The sequence below is a fragment of the Zalophus californianus genome, chromosome 16, assembly GCF_009762305.2.
Source record: "Zalophus californianus isolate mZalCal1 chromosome 16, mZalCal1.pri.v2, whole genome shotgun sequence".
In the NCBI taxonomy this organism is placed as follows: Eukaryota; Metazoa; Chordata; class Mammalia; order Carnivora; family Otariidae; genus Zalophus; species Zalophus californianus.
In genome coordinates, this window is record NC_045610.1 from 58,119,353 (window position 1) to 58,141,765 (window position 22,413).

The following is a 22,413-nucleotide window of genomic DNA, read 5'->3' on the forward strand; positions in this document are numbered from 1 at the left end:
CTGTTCCTGCAAGACCCCACACTATTTCAGGATGTTCCTTGAGGGTTCTGAGAGGGGAGGCCAGGTGCCAGAGGCTGGGGCTTCACCTTCTCCGTGAGGTGGCTCCGGTGGCTCCGGGCGAGCCCCCTGCCGCCCCGGGGCTGCGGTCAGAGGGGGCTCCGCTCTCGGAAGGCCGGCACTGGACACTGAGGACCGAGGAGCCTGGGGAGGCCAGGCCCCAGTTTCCTACCTAGGAAATGCAGGAGACGTGCAGCTCCTGCCCTGGCTGCTCAGGCCATCTCTGCCGGGGAGGCCAGAAAGAAAGCAGAAGGCGGCAGGCAGGGCAGCTCGAGCAAGTCGCCATCTGCCCCGAGTCGGGCATTTGGCGCTTCCCCAGTCCTCTTGATTGGAACATAACCTTAAAAGCCCTGTCTATTAGCGTGGGATGTTATTCAGTCACAAACAGAAATGAAGCACCGATACATGCCAAAACTTGGATTAGCGTCGAAAAGAGGTGCCCCATCGCCGCGGACTAGCACCCGCCGGCTTCGGCCCCTTTAAGACGACCTTGGAGGACCCAGTTTCAAAGCCCAGGGCGACCCTCTGGGCTGCCGCCTCTGTGGTGTGTCGTCACTTCCGGCCGGAAGTACGTGTGCAGAGCGGCTCCGGCGCAGGGGCGGGGAGCGAGTGGAGGCGCGTGGTTCCTCGTGTCTAAGGTGGGGGGGACTCCTCCCGTCGGGCTGGTGGTCCACCCCGGCCCGCGGGGTGACGCGGGGGTCTCCGCCGTCACCGGCTCCAGCCTGAGCAGCAGGGCCCCGGACGGGGGAGGCGGAGGGGACTTGGGCCGAACTCAGGCTCCGACGCCGGGGCGGGGCTGCGGTAGGTGCGGCTGCTGCCGGAGGAGCCTCGGCGGCCGGGCGGTCGGGACCAGCGCGGGGGTCTGGGGAGCGCGTAGATAGCGGATGAGACTCCTCTTCCTAGAGCACCTGGTGTGACTCTTTCCCCAGGGTTTCCTCAGATAACGAGAACTTTCCAGCCCTCGGCGATTAGATGCAGGCAGGCAGCGGTTGGCCCTTTCCTCCTGGTCGGTGAGAGCACTCAGAGCGCGCTCAGTTTGGGGGATCCAGGTACGTCAGGCACCGAGACGAAGAGTCTTAAGGCCGATGGTCTGGGGGAAGGCTCCTGTGTTGCTGAACCTGCCCGGTTGTGGGTGCAGCCTTGTACCAGACAGCCCGACCCTGACCTAGAGTAAATTCCCGGGAGCAGTTTTTCCTGGGGTTTGAATTTGCAGTAACAGGTGTGAACATTCTAGCAGCAGTTTGATGATCATGTATGATACTGCAAACAGGACCTACGCTGAAAAGAAAACCCTTAGAGTTAGTATCGGGGAGCAGTGGCTTCCAAAAATCTGGAAACAGTTGACCTCATAAATATCGATTGATACTTGGGCGGTGCACCGTACTGAATGTTAGTGGGTGCAGAGATGAACAAGAACAGGCCCTTGTTCTCGGGGGGCTAAAGCCCCTTGGGGAGATGAGATCAAATGATTGCACTAAAGAGGGTATAATTCAAGCTGTGGCCGAAACTCTGAAGGAAAGCACATTCCTGTTAGCAACATTATGGGGAGCGTGATGGAGGCTTTCCTGAGGATGGGATCCTTGAGCTGGACTCTGAAGGATGAGTGGCCTTCTCTGGAAGGGCAGGGGGGTGGCTTGTGCTAAAGGTCCAGCGACCTAGCAAATGTGGCCAGTGGAGGAACTGAAAGAAGACCATTGTAACCCAAAAAGCAAGGGCAGTGCTGTGCGGTGAAGTTGAAAAGGTGGAGAAGGGCCAGACCGCACAGGACCTGTGGCTCACGCGAGCATTTTGGTCTTTCCTAAGAATGCAGGGGTCATTCTGGGTTTTAAACAAGAGGATGATGTGCTGAAATCTGTCATTTCAAGACAACACTATGTACAGAACAGTGCCGTTCAGTGGAACTCCCAGCAGTGTTGGAAATGGTCTATATCTGCCCCTTTCGTTAGAGCTTCCACAAGCCATATGTGGCTCTTGAGCGCTTGGCAGTGTGGCTGGTGCTGCTGAGGAACTGGATTTTTTCATTTTAATTTAAATGTAAAGAACCACGTGTGGCCAGTGGCCACTGTTGGAGAGCACAGGCCTAGCGGGTATTGGAGGCGCAGGAGCACCTTTATTGGAATCACGCCACCCAGAGACTCTTACATCTCCTGTACCTCATCCCCTCCTGGGTAAAGGCTGAGAGGAATTCTGCTTTTTGAGAACCTCCCCATCTTCTGAGGAGTTCACACATAGCAGGCAGCCTGCTCCTGGTGAAGTGGCTCCCTCCCTTTGTCAGCACATGGTGGAAGATGGAAGAGTGCCTGCTGTGGTCAAAGCGTTCTCTCTGTGCTGGGGAGGGGCACGGAGGGGGAGGGGAAGGAAAAGCGGTCGCTGGTGTTAAGGTGGGGCCGGGGGTGGGGGGCGCTTAGAATCTAGAGAGGTGGGCATCGTAAGTGCTATGGAGCCACAGGAAGGGACATACTCAGTAGGACCTAATGGAATGTGACCCCGTGAGGACATAAAGGCTGTTTCCAGCCGATGACACGTGACAAAGGGCAGGAGGGGTGGAAACGCCTGAGGATGTGGGCAGCTCTTGAGTTGGGGCCAAACTGGAGAACCATGTGGCTGGAAGCAGGGAAGACGATGTAGGAATACATAGGCTGGTGTGGGGTTTCAGGGCTAGCTTCACTGTGGCTTCTGTGCCGGCAGGTTTCTGAGGAAGGGCCCAGGCAGTGTGCAGATTACAGCCCGGAGAGGGAGGGGGTAGGAGATCACTGTGGTTGCCTCCACAGAGAAGGTGGCCAGCCCTCCATGGAGCCTGCGGACCTGGAAGGAGGAGGGGCTGATAGGGGCGGGGTCACTGCAGGGCACCTTCCACGTTGTATTCTGGTTAGTAGTTACTAGATCTTGGAGGGTATTTTATGCTGCTAACAGACTTGCTAAGGTAGAGTGAAAACTGATAAAAATGTACTTTCTTTGCAGGTGAGTTCACGGGAAGATCTATGTGCGGGCTGAATGCGTGCTGGCTTCTTTTCTGCCTGGTTCCGTGTACCCGAAGTGTAATTGTTGGGGGCTTGGAACTTTCCAGGTTTCTTTGGTTTCATTTACTCAACCATGTAACTTCTGAATGCTGACCTGCTTAAGACCCTGTTTTGTATGGATATAAATAAAAGGGGTCCGTCCCCAAGGAGACTTTTTCATGCACTTTATGGTTTTCGTCCCCAGGGACCTGTGTGCGGTGAGTCACCTCTGCTGCTGAGATGTACCACGGTTCCCAGCTGAAGAGACTGAGCCGCTGATGGTTCTCTGTAGGAAGTGTGAGCAGTGGGGGGACGTGGAGGGAGGTGACCATTGTCTCTGTGATCTAAGAGGAAGAGGGTGGCTGGTGTAGTTCAGGGTGGTGGTCACCTTGTGCAGACTTCCCTTTGAATAGAATTTCCCGGAAAGTGGCTGCTGGCCTCAGAACTGGTCACCAGTAGCTGCCGGGCACTGCCAACCCTGCTTCCTCACCTGTGTCTCTAGCCCCGTGTGGGGGCCGTCCAGAGAGTTCTCCCAGGCCTTCCTATCTTTTGAACGTTTGCCGCGTATTGATGTGAGAAAAGGAAAAACCACGTCAGTGGTGGTTCCTCTATTTCACGCTGTCTTTGTGTGACAGGGTACGGCATGTATGTTTTTACATGGCCTAGAAAGGTTGTCCAGACCTTCAGACCTAGTCATGCCACACCCAGGGTTCCTGCCTGTCCTCCTTGCTTGTGTCTGTGTTTTTCACGTACTTAGTGAATCTCTTAACATCCTCTGGCCCAACCCTCCTCTTGTCCAGTTCAACTCCCAGGAGGGTCTGGCTTGCGAGTGCCTGCAGAGCCAAGAGTGTAACTTCAAACCTTGCCAGGGAGGCTGTCGGTGGGCTTTGTAACAGAGCCATAGTCCAAGAGACCGCCGCTGTGGAGTGCGGGCATGACCACCCCGGGAGACGGCAGCTCGCGTGTCAGCACTGAAGGGCAGACGTACCCAACTGTCTGCACCCGAGGGGTTAGTGTGGGGCTTTCACGTCCCAGCTCCACCCCTGGCCTGCTGGGTGACCTCAGGCAGGCCACTTCCCTATTTCTTAGGAAAACAGGGACCATGATGACGGTGACTCCCAAAGGTGGACGCTTGTGAGGAGTCAGCAAATCCGGTGACGTGTTCGGGAGCACTTCAGACCCGTGAGCTGGCTGCTGCCCATTCTTGGATTTTCAGGGCACTTCATGGTGTCTCTGGCTGCAAGCTTCCAGGACGCTGCCGTGCGTCGGGTCCTGGGGTACAAGGTGCTGTTGGCCACAGGAGGGTCCTGCCTGCTACCGGGAACTGAGGTGGGTTTGCTACAGGCTCTTGGCTTTTTCACCCCGTTTGTGGTCACGTTTGGGCCTCTCGCGAGGAGCATGTAAGTCTCAGTGTGGGCCCTGCCCTCCTCTACGTGCTTGTGTTTAGAGAAAGTGTAATAATTGCCCAAATTAACATATTGTGTCCTGATACGTATACTGGGGGAAATTGTACATATTGGTATTTCTGGAAGAAACAGATTGGAGCCCGCTCAGTGCTTTGTTCTCTGCGGTGTTTCTCTTGAGTGTAAACGTCCATTTGGGCACAGCGGCTGTGGGCAGGGCCTTGTCTGGCCTTGGTGTGTGTCGTGGAGCAGCGGTGGGGCTCTATGCCTGCAGACTTCACTCAGTGAGTTGCTTCAGCCTTTGGTTCGATAGATTAATCAGAAGCATTAGCTCCTGGGCCCCCCTGAGCAGGAACACCGTGTTTCTAGCACGGAGAATGATGACATGGATGTGCTTCATATCAATAGAGTCGTTGGTGATGTGCAGGTACCTCTTGTTCTCATTTGGCATTGGCGTCAATGGAGGAGGGTGCCTGGGTGTCCCCGGTGCATCCAAATGGCTCGGTCTGAGACCTCTCAGGGTGGGAGAGCCTGCCGAGAATGGGAAAGATGGATAAGGAGAGACTGCTCTGATGCAGAGGGGCGTGGGCTGAGATCCTGCAGTCTTCCCTGGCAGCCCCTAGCCCCTCCAGATGTTGCTCCAACGTGGATGCTTAACCTTGAACCTCTGCCCCTTTCCTCTGGGGCCACACTCCAAGACAACAGCCTCCATCCATCCTGCACCCTGATGCGGTGTGCTGAGTGCCGTCAGTGATGGGAGGGAAGCCCAGAACCCACAGGAGGGGCTCGGGATTGCATTTGGCTGAGGCTGTACCGGAGAATATTCCCCAGCTGTCTCCTGCTCAGTCATTCGGTTCCAGCTGGCCTGGGCGCAGCAATGGTGTGCTTGCTCCCCCCAAAGAACACGTATCTAAATAGGCTGTGATATGACGTGGATAGGCTTCAGCATTTGTGGGTTTTGTTTCTCTGGATTATGTAAGAGAGAACCGGTTGAGGTAGGCAGGAGTCCAGTCTTTTCAAAGAGCTGGGCCTTTTAATAATAGCAGTGGAGAATGAAATGCACAGTCTGTAAGAAGTAATTTTTTTAATGTTAAAAATGGCTGTGGAACACAAAAGGCCTGTTGCTGAAAACAGAATGAAATTCCAACTAAAACAGAGCCAGGCATGGTTTTGAACTTCTCTCTTTGTCCACTAGAGGACGCAATCCTGATGAGTCACCCTGTTCTCGTTTGTAACTTGGTCCAGTTTTAGTTTTTGAATTTAGCCAAGCCCTTATTTCACCAGAAAGTTCTGCAGAAGGTTGATCTGCAGGGTTGGGCTCCTTGTTAGGACTCTGCCAGGAGGTCCCCAATGCACACAGTTCCTGGGAAGCGTTCATCGTGTTGTGGACGAGCTGAACCCCACCCAGGCACAGGACACAGCACTTGAGGAGAAGAGCATGTTCTAATGCAACTTGCCGTCCACACTTCCGGGACAAGTTGTTCTAGTCGGCATGAGAGATTTTCTTCAGTAAGGACTCCCATGCAACACATACCAGTACTTGAGGTCCCAGACAGTGTGTTAAGGGTTTAGAAGCATCTCCCGGGAGAATGTCACTCATACTTGCTGTTGAAGGTACACACCAACACGGAACAAGATCTGTACAGAGCCAGTGTGGTTTAGACTGCCAGTTGTCCATTCTAAAGGTGCTGTTGAATGGGAAAAAGAGAGTTATGGTCTCAAAGGTCATTTTAGGTAGAGTACTAAGGGAACCTCGTTGACTGCTCTCTGATGAATTAAACATGCTGAATTGAGGGGCGCCTGGGTGGCTCAGTCATTAAGCATCTGCCTTCGGCTCAGGTCATGATCCCAGGGTCCTAGGATCCAGCCCCGCATGAGGCTCCCTGCTCAGCAGGAAGCCTGCTTCTCCCTCTCCCACTACCCTGCTTGTGTTCCCTCTCTTGCTGTGTCTCTCTCTGTCAAATAAGTAAAATCTTAAAAAAAAAAAAAATGAATTGAGCACTGACCACTGGCCGTGTTAGACTGGGCCGGGGAGCCGGGCACAGGCAACTCCCCGCCATCAGAGAGCTCCCACTCCAGAAGTCACGAGAGAAGGGGAGAAGCGTGGGCTGTGCTCTGGAGGAAAGGAAAACAGGGCCGGGTTGGAGCAGGATGTGAGTTTCAGGCAGGGTGGTCAGGAAAGGGCCTACATCCTAAGGGAAGAGAGGAAGTCACGCAAAAGTCTGGAAGCGCATCCAAGGCAGGGGGAGCGGCGAAGGTGAGTGAACAAGACAGCTTTCTGAGGAGGGTTGGAGGCGCCTGGGCGCCTGGTCTTGCAGAGCCTTGTAGGAAAGTCTGACTTTTACTCCCAAGTAGGAGTCAGTAGCTCATATTTTTCCTCTCCTCTTTTAAGGACCGTTTCACCCTGCTAACAGAGTATTGGCATTAGAAGTATTTCCTGTTCTTGGCGCTAACAGATTTGCCCGTTGAGGGGATCCCTGATCTATGCAGAGGGACGGTGTGACTGTGGGAGGCTCCCTCTCGGCTCTGTTGAACCGGAACCCTGGTGTTCCCCAGGGAACCGACCTGGGAACAGACATTTGGATATAAGTTCCTGGGACAGCCTGGTGCCTTTCACCTTGTAGATGAAGCCAGAGACCGCGCAGACGACCTGTGGCAGCGTGGCAAGGACCTTGGGCCCCGGGCACGCGGGTGTGCCTCTGTCGTGGAACTCACCCGTTGTCTGTTTTCTAGCCTGTTGCCACCTCGTAGAAACTGTGTACTTGTTTTTTGCAACAAAGAGTAGATCTGTGTCATTTAAATTACTACCAAGAGGACAACAGAAAGGACATGCTCCTCTGACCTTCACAGGGCAGAGGCCTGTTTTGGTTTTACATGGTTGCACATAATGACTGTTTAAAACAACTCTTCGTGCCGATATTTTTTTCAGATCAATTATGCAACTGCAGCAGAAAACTAGTTCTTTTCTTGCAAGTGTAATTAAAAACGGAGCCGAGTGAGCCAGGGGGGAGGTCACGTGTCTGGGGCCTGGCAGCTGTGCAATTGTGTCCCGGTTACGCAACGCTGCTTTCGACCTTCAGCCACCAATGGCAAAACCTTCAGATTATCGTATGGTATTGAAATAAGGCTCTTACTTTCTTTGAACAACACGTTCTTTGTTAAAACCGGACTTGGGCTTTTAATACTGACTTCCACTAGAGGCTCCGTAAGCCACGTTCCGTCCCTGCAGCTGTCCCCGTGGAACACATTTCCTAAAGTCAAACTCCCGACTTTCGTGGCCCTTTGAAACTGACTCTGTTGTCATCCGTCCTGGAGACGTATGGGCAAAGCTCCCATGACCCCCTTCACTCCAATTACGTCTCTGTTCCCAATCGCCACACCCCTTTGAAAGTTAACGGAGGAAATAGGAAATACTAAGAAATCTAAATGAAATAAAGGGGTTACTTCCTCCAGTTGCTTTTTACATATGTGTAAGCACTGCTTAGTGTTTGTTTTCATTTTCAATTTTTTTCCTAAAGTAACAATGCACAAGTTTTTGTTTGTTTTTAGAGAGGTGGGGAAGGGGCAGAGAGAATCCTAAGCAGGGTCCGTGCCCAGCGTGGAGCCCAGTGCGGAGCCCAGTGCGGGGCTCGATCTCACAACCCTGAGGTCATGACCTGAGCTGAAGCCGAGAGTCGGATGCTTAACCGACTGAGCCACCCAGGCGCCCCTGTGCTTTTCCTTTTGACTCTTCATCTTAAGCCTTGCCTGTCGACTTCCTTTGTGGTGGATTCAGGCCAAGCACTCACAGACCCCCTCCGCTTCCCCTTGCGCATCCCCCAGTACGATCATCCTGTGTGAATTCTGCTCGGACCAGCATTCTGCATTGTCCTGCAGGTAACGATGCTTACCTGCCCCCGGCCTCGCCTTGCAAGACCCTCTTCATTTCCTTCTTGTTCTCCCCTAGTTGTCTTGCTGTTTCTTTGGTGGAGCTTTCTTTGGTCACTAAGTCTTGTTCCCACATGGCCCATAGCTTCCAGGCCCAACTTTACACAAGGTCAGCCACGTTACCTCTACCTTTGCACGGGGTCAACCACATGACGTCATGTACCCATTCTGCCTGTTTCTTAGATGTGTGAAAGAAGGCTTTTCAGACGGTGCAGTTAGGAGAATGTTGTTACGGTTTTGTTACAGTCACGTGCAAGGGAGAGGCCCCGCTAAGGCCAATTCAGAAGTTCAGTTTTCATTAGGAATTTTATATCTTACAGGAAAATGTAAAGGTTGGATTATTGTCAGGGCAAATACAAAAAGAATCCTGGCTGAAGACCTCACAGTTGGGTGGGTAGGTAACTGGTTTCCCAGGAAGTTCCTTACAAATTATGTCAAGGGGATGCCAGTCTTCCCAGAAGGAGGCTGTGAATTTTAATCAGGCAGAAAAAGGCTCTGTCCCAAGCCAGGTTTAGACTTTTTTTTTTTTTTTAGATTTGAATTTTAAGTAATCTCTACACCCAACGTAGGGCTCTAAACTCAGAACCCCAAGGTCAAGAGTCACACAGTCCACCAACTGAGCCAGCCAGGTGCCCCTAGATCAGTGTTTTATACCCTCTCTTTGACCTAGACATCATATCTGACTTGCTTAAGAATGCATCTTGTTGCATTTTGGTTCCAAGAACATAAAGGGACGTGTTGCCTAGTTCAGCGCTTCCCGAACAACCTGTGCAGAAATCCCCTGGGGGATTTGTCAAATGCAGATTCTGGTGCAGTGGGGCTGAGATGGGGCCTGGGACTCTGCATTTCTCACCAGTTCCCTGGTGCTGCTGGTCTGGGGACCACACTTTGAGGAGTAAGGGAGGGCATTTTTGGTTGCTTGGTACATCTCCCATTGATGGTAGACTTGGATGTAGGTTTAATTTGTCTGACACATGCCCAGTTGTGATTACTAGCAGTGTCTATACATATTCCTGAGCCAGTTTCCTATATTAAGGAAGAATTTCCCGACACAGCATGTAGTGGTCATGATTTCTTACAGTCTGTGCACTGAGGCCTCATATGTAAGCTGGATTCAGTGAGGCCTGTTCCATAGGTACGGTGAGAGGCAATGAAGAGCATCTCTTTACTGTTGGTCTAATAAAACTAAAGTCACATGAAAGATAATTTTAAAACCTCCCAGCTGTCAAAAATCAGAGCTGGATTAAAGTGGTGAAAACAGATTTTCTTGAACTATTGCAATAAAGGAAAAGAGACCTCAGTATAGAATGGGGTTCAGTTCCAAATGTAGCAGGGACAGGGAGCAGGAGCGGGGCAGCGAATGGAAAATCACTAAGAGGAAATGTCGAGGGTAAGGGGGCTTCTGGCTAAACTGACCTAGCGGGATTCTGACTGAAGGCCAGCCAGGGTGTCGGGTATCACCCCAGGGCCAGTGAAGGATGAGGAACCTGGTCACACATCCGGGAAGGTGGGGGGGTTGCGGGTTCTGATGAAACTGACTTAGCTGGGTTCTTGCTAAAACTAGATTTTATAAGGAAGTTTACAGACAGGCCTAGGAGATGGTCCAGGATTCTAACATAGAATCTTTGTCCTAACCTAACCTTGGTTAGTTCTTTTGAGGTTAGTTTGAATGTTCTCTAAACTTTGAGAGAAAAGGAAATATTGTATAATTGAGAGAGAATAGAAAGCAAAATTTATGACAGGTCCAGTAGGTGCCAAAAATTTGCAAATCTTACCTCCTTGAATCTCTTATGTGGGGGGAGTGGGCTCATTGAGGGCCGGTGACTGCCTAGGGTCACAGGCTGGTGTCCACTTTCTCATTCACAAATGTGGGTCACACACTTGGGCACCATGCTAGGCACTGGGGATACACGGGGAACAAGACCATCACCACAGCCCTGGAGCAGGCTTTGTAGTTGAGGGACGACCCCTCCCCAAAAAATAAACCATCACATAGAACACACAAAGAAGAGACCTTTGGGGAAGGTCCCTGCTTTGAGTGCTGTTGGGGCTCCTACTTTGGCTTGGAGGAGAGGGAAGGCCTCACTGGTGGTGTCTGCACTGAAAGCTGAATCACAAGAAGGAGTGGGCCAGGAATGAAGAGGGAAGGGCATTCCAGGTGGCAGGAACAGCAAGTGCAAAGGCCACATGGCAGGAGTCAACTAGCGGTGGGCCCGGGACCTGAACCTGGTGCTGCCTGACTCTGAAGTCAGTGGTCTCCCTGCTGAGGCCTCTGTCATTTTGCTGCCCAGTGTCAAAGAAACAGGTCCAGACGTAGGAAACAGACCATCTTGTTAAGGATGATTGTGGGGGGGGCGGGGCACCCCACCCGGGAGGATACTCTGACCAGGGATCTGCCCTGGAAGAGTTCGGCAAAAAGGAAACTTCCTTTGTGGGAGGAGTGGTGTGGGGGAGGGGGCAGAAGGGTTGCTGCTTGAGGGAGTTGGCCAGAGAAGGTGTTAGCTGAGGTCACCCTGTGAGGCTGCAGGGGTGGAAGAGGTTTCCTTCTGCCCTTTGCGGTTCTTCAGCTGGGCTGATAATTAAATTGACATGAGACATTAATGGGAGAAAAGCGGAAGTTTAATAACATGCATACCTCCTATATACATGGCAGGAGAACAGTTACGCCCCCAAATGGCCAAAGCCATCACCTTAAATACCACCTCCAGCTAAAGATACAGGAGATGTTGGGGTGGGGGAGTCAGTTGTGGAGGTGATCAGGAAAAGCACCGAGAACAAGGTGAGGGTGTTGTGAGGGTTTAAGTTCACACCTCCACTGATGAGTTTCCAGAGACCTCAGGAGACACCCGCACACATGGAGACTTCCCTCAGAAAGAAATGTCTCTTACTAAAGGGTAAGAGCTTCTCCTGTCACTGCAGTTTCTTAAAAATAACCAGTTTAAAGTAATATGCCAAAGAGACATATTTGGGGGTCTGTTCTCCCCTTCATAGCCATTTTGACTCGTGTCAACACACGTTCTCTGAGCAGAGGCTGGGCCCACAGGCCACGTGAGGCAGACACGTGCCTGTGGACTGGCGCTTCCTTCCAGTGGAAATGCTTCAAGTTGCTGCTCAAGGAGTGAACACAGCTGAGTGCTTTCACGAGCGCCCCATGCCTTTTGGTGAGCATCATCCATGTTTGGCTTTATTTAGCTCTCAGTAACAGCAGGAGATAGATGGGAAGCCCAGCAGCGGATGCTCAGATTCAGCAACTTGTTCAAGGTCTCCCACCTGGTTCTGGAGCAGAAACCAAGATTTGACCTTCATATATAAGTTGGCAGAGTCCATCACAATTTGCAAAAAATTTGACATTGATAGATGGGCCTGTCCACCGCCGCCTCCTGGCAGCGATCAAACAGTGCTGTAATGCCTCGTGTCCCCCCTACTCTTCCCAGCTGAGGAACCAGGTGCGTCATCAGTGAATTGTCCTCCTTCCTTCCAGGATGTGATTAGATATGTCTAATCCAGAGCTGATGCCAGAAGTGTCACATTTGGGAACTCGACTTCCCACGGGAAAAGCGTGAGCCCCGTGTGCCAGCCGTATGGGTGGTTCTGTCACTTCCGGCGGGCCAGGCACACCAGCGAGGTCTGGGAATCTCAGGCGAGGAGGGGCAGCCGCACGCCCAGCTGCTGTCGGTGGTCCTCGTTCCCTGGTCTCAGAGAACATGGGTGATTAAAAGCAGCTGGAAAAAAAAATTCCAGGACATTCCTGGTGATTCTGGAGTCTGGCTTCAGGAATCCTGTACTGCGTGAAAGGACAAATACAAACAAAAAGTTGGAGGTCTTGTTCTCCCTGTTGAAAACCAGGGAAGAGTGACAGGTGTGGTGATCATTTTGCAATATATACAAATATTGAATCATGGTGCTGGACACCTGAAACTCATATAATGTTATATGCCAATTATATCTCAATTAAAAAAAAAAGGATCTGAGACCCTGTAAAAATAAGCCCTTGTTTAAAAGTACAGAAACAACGGAGGAGCCTTCCCCCTCCTCCCTTTGCTCTCAGCCTTTCTTTCTCTGCGCTTCTCACAAGTATGCTAATCTGTTCCGTGGCTAAATTAGTCTCTGGCCCATCTCACAACTCAGGAATGTCTTCCCTAGGACCAGAGAGCCTCCTCTTTGAAATGTGAGGAGGATAATGCTGTCAGTGTCCTGGGAGGGGACAGCCCCACTCCACTGTCACCTGACTAATTGCAAACCTACACGAGGACCCATTGTCTCGCTGCAGCTGCTTAGCTCTATCACGGATCGTGTTTTCTGTGTTTTGGTTCCTTCAGTGGGTTTCGTGGGGTGCTCCTCATGTTGTGGTTGAACGCTTATCATTCATTGCTTTCTTCTCCCTTTGTGGAGAGCTTTGTTATCCAGGGCTGTTGACCAAACTTCAGTCAGGCTCCTAGACCGTCTCCTAGGCCCGTCCATGCGCTTCCTTATAAAATCCAGTTTTAGCAAGAACCCTGCTAAGTCAGCTTCACCAGAAGCCCCCTCTGCTTCCCGGATGTCTGACCAGGTTCCTCATCCTCCAGTGGCCCCTGGGTGATGCCTCACACCCTGGCTGGCCTTCAGCGAGGATCCCGCTAGGTCAGTTTAGCCAGAAGCCCCCTTACCCTCTACGTTTCCTCTTAGTGATTTTCCATTCACTGCTCCGCTCCCGTGCTCCCTGGCTATAAATTCCTGCCTGTCCGCGCTGCGCTCGGAGTCGAGCCCAATCTCTCTCCCCCACTGTAAATCCCAGCACACGGTCCCTCCGCCCATCAGCCCATCGTGAGGGTCCTGGAGGGAGCTGCCTCACCATCCTTAACAAGTCTCCTTGCATGTTTTTTTCTTTACTAGTAGTAGAGAGGCGTGAACTCCTCTACCCTCTTAGGTGCTTTCTTTGGAGGCCTGCAGATTAAACTGACAAAGACAGTTTAGCAAGAAAAAGGCAGATTTGTAGTGGAGTTCACAGAAACGTGCCTAGAGGAAGCTTAGAATTGAGAGCTCATCTACCATCTTAAGAAGGGGAGGGGAGGGGAGGGGAGACGGACGCGTGCAGGAAAGCAAGACTTTTAGGAGAGGTGAGTGAGCCTTTGGAATAGGTGGTAGATGTGGTAGTTCCTTGACAAGGCTGATTTCTCGTCTGGATGTGGACTGCTCTTCTCTGCTGGTAGGAGTCCGTCTTCTCGGCTTGCAGTCCCAGCCTGGGGAGGGCATTTATGACACTTGAATTCTTCTTTTAAAGATTCTATTTATTTATTTGAGAGAGGGAGAAACAGATTCCCCACTGAGCAGGGAGCCCGACGTGGGGCTCCATCCCAGAGCCCTGAGATCATGACCTGAGCCGAAGGCAGACGCTTGACCTTCTGAGCCACCCAGGCGCCCTGACACTTGAACTCTTTCAGGAGGCTCTGCGTTTAGGCAGATAAGGGAGTTCAGAAAATCAAACAGTACCCCCCCCAAAAAACCACCAAAAACCAAAAAACCACCCCTCTTATTCTGGGCCTGTTCACTGGCTTTCTTCTTATCTAATTTTGTTGGGCGTCAAGGAAATTCTCCACTTACCTCCTCCCAAGTGAGGGGAAGTTGAAATTACTCAGGTCTGCTCTAGAGTCAGACAAGAAGCCGCCCCCCAGCCTAGCCTCCAGTCCCCGGCAGCTTCCCCTTGCTGCGCCCTCGCCTCACCCGGCAGCTGACTGCCCGTGAGCATCTGCGTCCGCCCACCTGGTCTGCAGCGCTCCGGGAGCAGGCGTCCGCCTGTCACCTACGGGCACTCACTAATGCCCCCTGGGCTGTGATTTACCAGGAAGGAGTCCCTTCTGTCCTGGAGAAAACCAGCTGCCCACCGTGGAGCTTCCATGCCTTCAGATTCTGGGGCAGTGATGAGGGGTCTTCTTCATGTGGCCCAGCACCCCGTAGACCCCCAGGGGCCAGAACAAGCAGAAAGTAGCTTCCACCTCAGGACCCCTTACCCCCCGAGGGGCTGGGCCTGACGCTTCACCTTCATCTCATTTACTGCACCTTCGAACAACAGGTTTCTGAGGCCGAATGGTTCTTCTCTGCACCTTCTAGATAGGGGGACGGCGGCAGGGGGGCGGCCACTGCCAGAGGCCCACGGCTGGGCCACACCTGAGCCCACAGCGCCAGGGACGGCCACTGCCAGAGGCCCACGGCTGGGCCACACCTGACCCCACAGCGCCAGGGACGGCCACTGCCAGAGGCCCACGGCTGGGCCACACCTGAGCCCCACAGCGCCAGGGACGGCCACTGCCAGAGGCCCACGGCTGGGCCACACCTGAGCCCCACAGCGCCAGGCAGTGAAGGGTCTCACTCGGCCGCTTTTAAGCTAACGAAATAGAAATAATTACAAGTATGAGAAATACAAAATATCTATTATGTATTTCCATTCTCGGTCAGACTCCGTTAATGAGCACAAGGGAGAGGGGAGAGGGTGAGAACGCGGGAAGCCTGCGGGGCGGCCCAGAAGTCCCTCCCGCGACGCACACAGCGGGTACCACAGTCCGGGTGGCCCGTCAGCACTGAGCACCGTGAGAGGGCCTCTTCCTGACCTTCTGGCAACAGTGGCACCCGGACTAATCTTACAGAGGTCCTAGAAGTCCTTTTTAGGGCACCTGGGTGGCTCAGTCGGTTAGGCTCAGGTCGTCATCTTGGGGTCCTGGAATCCAGCCCCGCATCGGGCTCCCTGCTCAGCGGGGAGTCTGCTTCTCTTTCTCCCTCTGCTGCTCCCCACCCCCACTCGTTCTCTCTCTCTCAAATAAATAAAATCTTTTAAAAAAATAGAAGTCCTTTTATTTTAATATTCATTAATTTATTTCGGGGGGGAGGGGCAGAGGGAGAGGGAGAGAATCCCAAGTAGGCCCCTCACTGAGTGCAGAGCCCTACACAGGGCTTGATGCCACAACCCTGAGGCCATGACCTGAGCTGAAACCAAGAGTCAGACACTCAATCAACTGAGCCACCCAGGCACCCCGAGATCTAGAAGTTCTAAAGGTTCTACACAAGCGAATGGTGGAGTGGTTTTGGAACTTGGCTATATTGGAGTGTTTGAGCTCTGTCAGCAACCCCTGAACGTCCCCATGACAAGGGGCCTTTGCTGATGGGTTCCATTCCACAGTGTCTGAAGGGGACAATGTGGGGTTGAGATTTATGTCATTGTTTTCAGCCCCCTCCCCGCACACCCTTCCACACGTCCGCCCGCTTCTGCAGTTTTCCTCCAGCCCGTTGGCTCAGCATGCAGTGGGATCTGGTGGTGACGCAGCCTGCATGGCCCAGCTGTCCCTGCACCCTCAGCCCGAGTCCCCAGCTGCCCAGTTGAGGTGTCAGGACAGCCCGAGGCCTGCAGCCGGGTCGCCTGTGCATCTTGGACACAGGCAGGGAGGGCGGCCTGGTGCCAGGCGGCTCTCGCTCTTCCCCCCGGGACATGACGGGGGCCAGAGGGAGGGGACCCCAGTTTTATAGATTATCGTGTGCATCATGGCATTTCCTATCCCAAATGAGTTGTCATCCCAGTTCTGTTAGAACTGTGGTCATCCCAAGAAAAAAATTCTGTGACACTGTCACAAAGGGTGTTTGAGCAGAGTTGTCAAGAGCTTCCCTCTGAAGGAGAAAGAACTAAAACTCACTATTCAAAGCTATACTTTCCATTTACTTTTCTGTGGCGTTTACGTTCTACATCCACATCCTGCACCAGAAGCGTGCACTGCTCTTCACATACTGTACAAGGAACAAAATAATCTGCAAGTACTCAGCAGCCACCTGCTTCCAGCGCTCAGTTCACCACCCAGTAGCCCACTGTTACCGCTACATTCACTGAAGGCATGAAATGCTGATCTCCCAATATGCACAGTTTTTGAAAGTGGCGTCATACTTCATCATGATTTGTCAGCTTGCAAACATTTTCCTTGGAATATGCTGGGCTCCCCCGTGCTTCCTAATTCCGTACTTTCTGGGCAAACACAATAGTTGGAACCGACAGCAGGCAAACTGCTTTGGTTTTAACTTTTGTCCAGTTACCCAGAAGAGAGGTGTGGACTTGTTTACTTGGTTTGCATTCAGGAACATTCTTTGTCTTCCAAAGCACCCTTGAGAAAAGTTCCTGTCTTGGAACCCGAAGCTCTGCACAGTGATTTACCCACTGGAGTAAATAGATTGGCTGACCGAGCTCCGGGAGGAAAGGCCTCCTCGGTTGCCCGGCTGCAGGGACAGGCAGTAGCCTGAGAGAACAATTGTTTCAGCGGGGGACAGTCTCCCTCCTATCAGTTCCGGAAGGGGAAGTGACTGGACCTGCCGCTTGCCCTGGCGGGAGGGGGGGGGGGGTGCGGGGTGGGGGGGGGGTGGGTTGGGGGGAGGGGGGTGATATCCAAGCGCAAGAACCCGGCCCTGTGAGTGTGTCAATTTTGACCACTGGCAGGCCCGCCTCTGTGACTCAGAGAAGCCTGATGTGTCTCAGATACTTTGCTCTCAAAATTAATCAGAAATTGGAAGCAACCAGAGACAGAAAGGGGCGATCCAGTAAACAGATTGTGGGAGGGCTGTACAGTTGGAAAGGAGCTCCTGGTATTGTGGTGAGTGAGGAAAAGGTTTCCAAGAACTGTGGGATTCCATTGACATGAAGTCCCAAATCAGACAAAAGTCGCCGTGTGGTGACAGGAGGTCAGAAAACCGGTTTTTCTGGGGAGGGAGGGCACTTGCGGGACCTGATCCTTACCTTTCCCTTCTCAGGACAGTTCATCAGTGTGTGCAAACGTGAAAACACGCCTCGAGTTTGGGCTCTTCGCTGTGTGTGAAGGGTCGCTCCGTAGAAAAGGAAGCATACCGTGTGCAAATGGTGTGATTTCATCTGTGAAGGTCACGGACAGGAACCCTAGACTGTGGTGTAGAAGAGGTTCCCTCTGGGACGTGGGTGACTGGGAAGAGGGTGAGGGGCCTCTGGGGGGTGGTCATGGGAGAGCTCTTGGCTGGGGCTGTGGTCACACAGGTGCATCTCTCCGAGATACCCACCCGTTTGCTGAGGATCTGTGATTTTGCTTGAATGCTATACTTTAATAAAAAATTACTTAAAAATATAATGTACAGTAGGATGGTCCTGTTTTCTCGGTTGAAAATATATGTGCAGGGGCCCCTGGGTACCTTAGTTGGTTAAACTTCAGACTCTTGGTTTCGGCTCAGGTCATGATCTCAGGGTTGTGGGATTGAGCCCCGTGTTGAGCTCCTGATGGTGTACATTCAAAAAGATGAATTAAAAGCACTTGAGGGGCATCTGGGCGGCTTAGTCGGTTGGGTGTTTGCCTTGGGCTCGGGTCATGATCTAGGGGTCCTGGGATTGAGCCCCAGGTCGGGCTCCCTGCTTAGTGGGGAGTCTGCTGCTCCCTCTGCCCCTCCCCCTACTCATGCTCTCTCTCACTCTCTTTCTCTCAAATAAATAAATAAATCTTAAAAAAAAAAACAAAAATAAAAACCACTTAAGCCTTGAGGGGACCACCACCTGTTGTCACTCCCCTTGGAAACTCACATGCTCTTTCCAGGCCTGCAGAACAATCTTCTTATCCAGAAAAACAGATTTTTCTGCTTAAAAATTTGATCCAACTTTATTTTTTTCCAGAAGATTTTATTTATTTATTTGACACAGAGAGAGAGACAGTAAGAGAGAGAACACAAGCAGGGAGAGTGGGAGAGGGAGAAACAGGCTCCCCCCCGAGCAGGGAGCCCGATGCAGGGCTCAATCCCTGGACCCTGGGACCATGACCTGAGCCAGAGGCAGACACCCAACGACTGAACCACCCCAGTGCCCCTTGATCCAACTTTAAAGTTCAGATGTTGAAATAAAAGGATGCTTCACAATGGATTTTTTTTTAAATAGGTGAAACAAACAAATTACGATCCCTAGATGTTCCTTCTCCAAGCAAGGTGACCTGGTCACTTCCCCCGTGTCCAAGATGGGGCAGCGCTACCCCTCCTCATAGAACCTCGGAGTGCGCAGCGGGCACGGGTTTCTTCCGCCTCAACCCCTTGCCTTCCCTGCCACACACCTGCTCGTGGGTACCTTCTGGGTCACAGGCTGAATGCACCCAAAACGCACCTGCAGCAACAGACGGGATAAAGAAGTAGTTAGGAGGAGATATCAGCCAGGGGGAGTCTGTCTCTCTGCTCACCTACCCCTGAAATCCCGCCAGGCTGAGGGTATCACTGTCTTGGGGACAAACCACAGTTCCGAAGTGAAGATCCTGAAGGCCTCCGTGCTTTCCGTGAGTGCGACACAGTTCAACACAAGACAGTGGTTCTTCTCATTCCCACCTTATGCCTTAGCTGCTCCTGACTCCGCCATAAACACACAACCTCTTATCCTAACGCACAGGCCCGGAATACTCCCCAGGGTGGGAAGAAGGTGCCAGTGTCTGTGTTCCATCCCTGCCTTAAGTGGAACCTTTTTTTTTTTTTTTTGAGATTTTATTTATGTGTTTGACAGCGCACAAGCAGGGGGAGTGGCAGGCAGTGGGAGAGGGAGAAGCAGACTCCCCACTGAGCAGGGAGCCCGATGCTGGGTTCGATCCCAAGACCCTGGGACCATGACCTGAGCCGAAGGCAGACGCCCAATGGACTGACTCGCCCAGGCGTCCCAAGTGGGACCTTTTTTACAAAACTGTGTGGCCCACCTGGATATCTGTGATAAATGACATTATCGTAGAGGTCCTGGGAGCCGCTCCCCTCCACCCCACCTCTGGATTCAGGAGTCAGGCACAAATTCAAACCGTTAAGTAAGTCCCAGCGGGCTCGCATTTTCTGGAGCCCCACAGTCATAAACCGCGGCAACAAAGCTCTTCCCAGTTCCTAACTTCAGAGCTGTTTTCTTGTTTTGTCAGTAAGCATTCATTCCAGAGAACTATGCCCTTCCGGCTCTTTCCTGGGTCTGATGTCCACCAGCTACCAATAAGCTGCTAAATGCAATTGTGGTTTTTTTCACACGGGGAATGTCGGGCAGAGCATTTCTGTGGCCGTATGATCTGCCTAAAGCCCCAAGCCCTCTGGGTTCGCCTTTGGCAGCTGTTTGGGCAGGAGACGTTTCTTCCAGGACCCCACCTGTTTCAGACCCTTTTGGGAACCAGACCCTCGTTCTCGGCTCTGTGTACAGTGTATGGGTGGGAACGGCTCTTGGGGTCTTCACTCGGTGGCTACGGCCCTTCTGGGATGCTGCCCACCTCCCCAAAAGAGGGACGTTGTGAGTTCTGACTACCCTCTGAGTTGTTGCCACCAAAGCAGTGTGTTCTCTTGCTTTTCAAAAACCCAGAAAACAAGTCCCTGTTTCCTAAATGAAAAGGAGCAAACTTAGCACTGGGAGAGGTCGTGGGAGATGTTTTCCAAGGATCTGAGAGTGCTCGGCACTTACATGCAAAATCCTCTCCATCAGGGCCTGTTCTGAAGTCAGTTCATTGTGCAGGAAGGGAAACTGAAAGAAATTGAAAGAGTTTGACTCTTAAGTCTTTATAAACCCTACAAAAATTCACATAGCTGTAAAGATGCAAAAGAGCCCATTTTGGGGTGGGCGTGCTGCTGGAGGGGATTGGTGGGCTTGAGGGATCGCCCCCCAAGGCAGAATCTCCTAAGAACTTGAATAATAGTATGAGCAGAACCCAACCCAGAATCCGGAGGAAGGGGGAATGAACTCTGACCTTTGCATATGGGTGTTTAGTGGGGGAACTGAGCCATGCGGGACGGGGCGGGATTTCGTAGAGCAGATCCGGGGACAAAAGCCCTACCGGGCGGGAGAGGCTCAGACTTCCAGAGGGGGCAACAGGGAGGGAGGCACAGGGCGGTGCGTCCTCAGGCAGCAAGCAGCATGATGGCCTCGGCGCTCGGGGCAGAGGTAAACCGAAACCTGGTATTTTTATTGCTGTTTCTATATTGGGCTTCACAAGTCGGAGATCTAACATGAACATAAATTTGCTACAAGGTTAGGGGTTTTTTCGTTTGAAATTCGAAGAGACATTTTTATCAGCGACAGCATGTCCGAACAACCGTGGAATGTCACAGACTTTTCCACGTCCTCCCGTCCCGTTCCTCCAAGGAGGTACCAGGCAGGATACTCCATCTTCGACTGTAGAATTCACCCCTCTTCATGGACGGTGTGGGTGTGGGTAGGGGTGAGGCTGTGGGTAGGGGGAGTTTTGGGATCGTGATTTCAGGCTGACACCCCATCTTTACAAAATTAAATGTTCAGCCTCCTTTTCATGCCATAATTGGCGATCTCTGGGTCTGTTGAGCGCCACCTACCCCTCTGTTTCCAGCTTCTCTCTCTTCTTTGCAGTAAATGCTAGTGAACTAATCTGTGCGCAAAGACACTTTTTGGGGGCATGCAGAAACCCAACCAACATCTTTGCAAAAGATTGGTGTTTTTAAAAGCCCTAATAAGCTCTTCTCATCAGCTGAATGAATGTTTTGACAGCCTAATGGTGATCGATGTGTTCTACAGCTTTTAGACAGAGCTGCTGAATTATAGAGTAACTTCATAGATCAAGCCCTAGATGAGAATGTTCTCCATAGAGCTGGCCTGTCCCCAGTTATTGCTCAGGAAAACCCATCCCCCTGTTGGCCCTGGCCATCTCCTGTGGGAAGAAACACTGTGGGGCTGAGGGGTTAGACAGGCCTTCATTACCATGGAGCTGGAGGCAAAGGGTTAAGTTTGGGGGTGTCAGATCTTTGAGATACTCTGAAGACCCCTGCCCAGCCCCTCCCTCTTATTCCCATCTCCCTAGGTGAGAATCTACATAGAATGGTGCAATCGGCCTTGATAGGACCCGAAGACCAGTCGCTGCACCAGCCTGGCACTGACGTTCTGTGGAACCTACCACCAGAAGGCCTGAGGCTTGGAGGCCAAAGAGCAAGACCAGCATTTCATCTTGGTCAGCCGCAGGGTCAACTGGATGGCAGGCATAATGTGATGTTTCCAATCTGGGCATATAGAGAAGGCTAACAGGTCCACCTGGCTTAGGTAGGGCTCCCCAGTGCCTTGGGAGCTGGGGGTATGTGGGCTGCCTAGAGCCATAATGGGTGGGCGCATCAGACAGCTCTTTGGAAGGGTTTGGAAAAGCTGTTCCTTTCTTCAACCCAATGCCTCTGACCCAGGCAGGCTCTCAAGGGGGAGTCCATCCCTACAGAGAGGTCTTGTCTCCCTCTTTCTCAACAACAGTTACAAATCAATGACTTTAAAATTTACCGTCCAACCAGGTCACTTCTGAGAGTGACAGGGGGGCATTGTGAATAAGTACCTTGAGTCAACAGGCATACACGGACATTGTCTCCAACCGGGTCGTCTGTCACCCTAATTAGAAGGGAAGAAGAAGGGAAGGAATGTGAATGAGACCGGGCTGTCCTTTGAGCCACCAATTCCAAGTAACAATGGACACTTTTCTGTTACGGAAGACAATCCCACGCGCCACTAGGTCCAAAGGTAACAAAAGACAGTGTATTTCCAGCTGCTGTTCCAGAAATGGCATTTAACCTAAGGAGAGCCTTGGCCCCAGCCACAGCAGGTCATCTTTCCTAAGTCAAGGTTATAATTGTGCAGCCTCGGGAACCTGATTGTTCTAACGTGTGTGCAGGCACGCGTGGGGGCGGCGCGTCTAGAAGCTCTTGTCCCCGCTTCCTGCCATCAGCATTGCCTCTGTCGCAGCACGCAGGGAACACAGGCTTTGACGGGCAAGGTAATCCCAGGGGGTTTAGAACAGGAAAGAAATAACTAGTACCTTCCAGTAACCATCCCATCCCCTTCAATAAGAGGAAGGCAGCGCTGCCGGTGCTGTCCTCCCACGCAGAGTCCCAAGAGCTAGATGAACATGCGGGAAAATGAGCCTCTGCTTGCAGCGTTGGGGGAAGGACAAGAGTCTAGAAGATCACTTGGCCACCTCTCCTTAGGGATTATGGGTGAACTGCAGGCTTCTGTCCTACGCTGGAATAAACAGCTTCTTTTTGTTGTTGTTTTTTTAAGATTATTTATT

At 52.1% G+C, this 22,413-nt stretch overlaps 1 long non-coding RNA gene and 1 other non-coding gene across 9 annotated transcripts; both read left to right on the forward strand.

Moving 5' to 3' along the window:
• The first annotated feature begins 598 nt into the window (after positions 1-598).
• LOC113939478 lies at positions 599-22,389 on the forward strand. 8 transcript variants are annotated; one of them, XR_003525259.1, is made up of 6 exons: positions 599-695; positions 987-1,106; positions 3,262-3,353; positions 4,146-4,385; positions 18,282-18,666; positions 21,172-22,389. It is a non-coding gene; the product is annotated as an uncharacterized LOC113939478 (long non-coding RNA). The 8 variants fall into 8 exon arrangements; XR_003525254.2 differs by lacking the exons at positions 18,282-18,666; positions 21,172-22,389 and adding exons at positions 3,019-3,124; positions 17,144-17,590; XR_003525257.2 differs by lacking the exons at positions 18,282-18,666; positions 21,172-22,389 and adding exons at positions 3,019-3,124; positions 17,144-17,591 and having other exon boundaries at positions 644-858.
• On the forward strand, positions 1,143-1,329 carry LOC113908375. The gene has a single exon (XR_003515448.1).
• Positions 22,390-22,413: the final 24 nt, after the last annotated feature.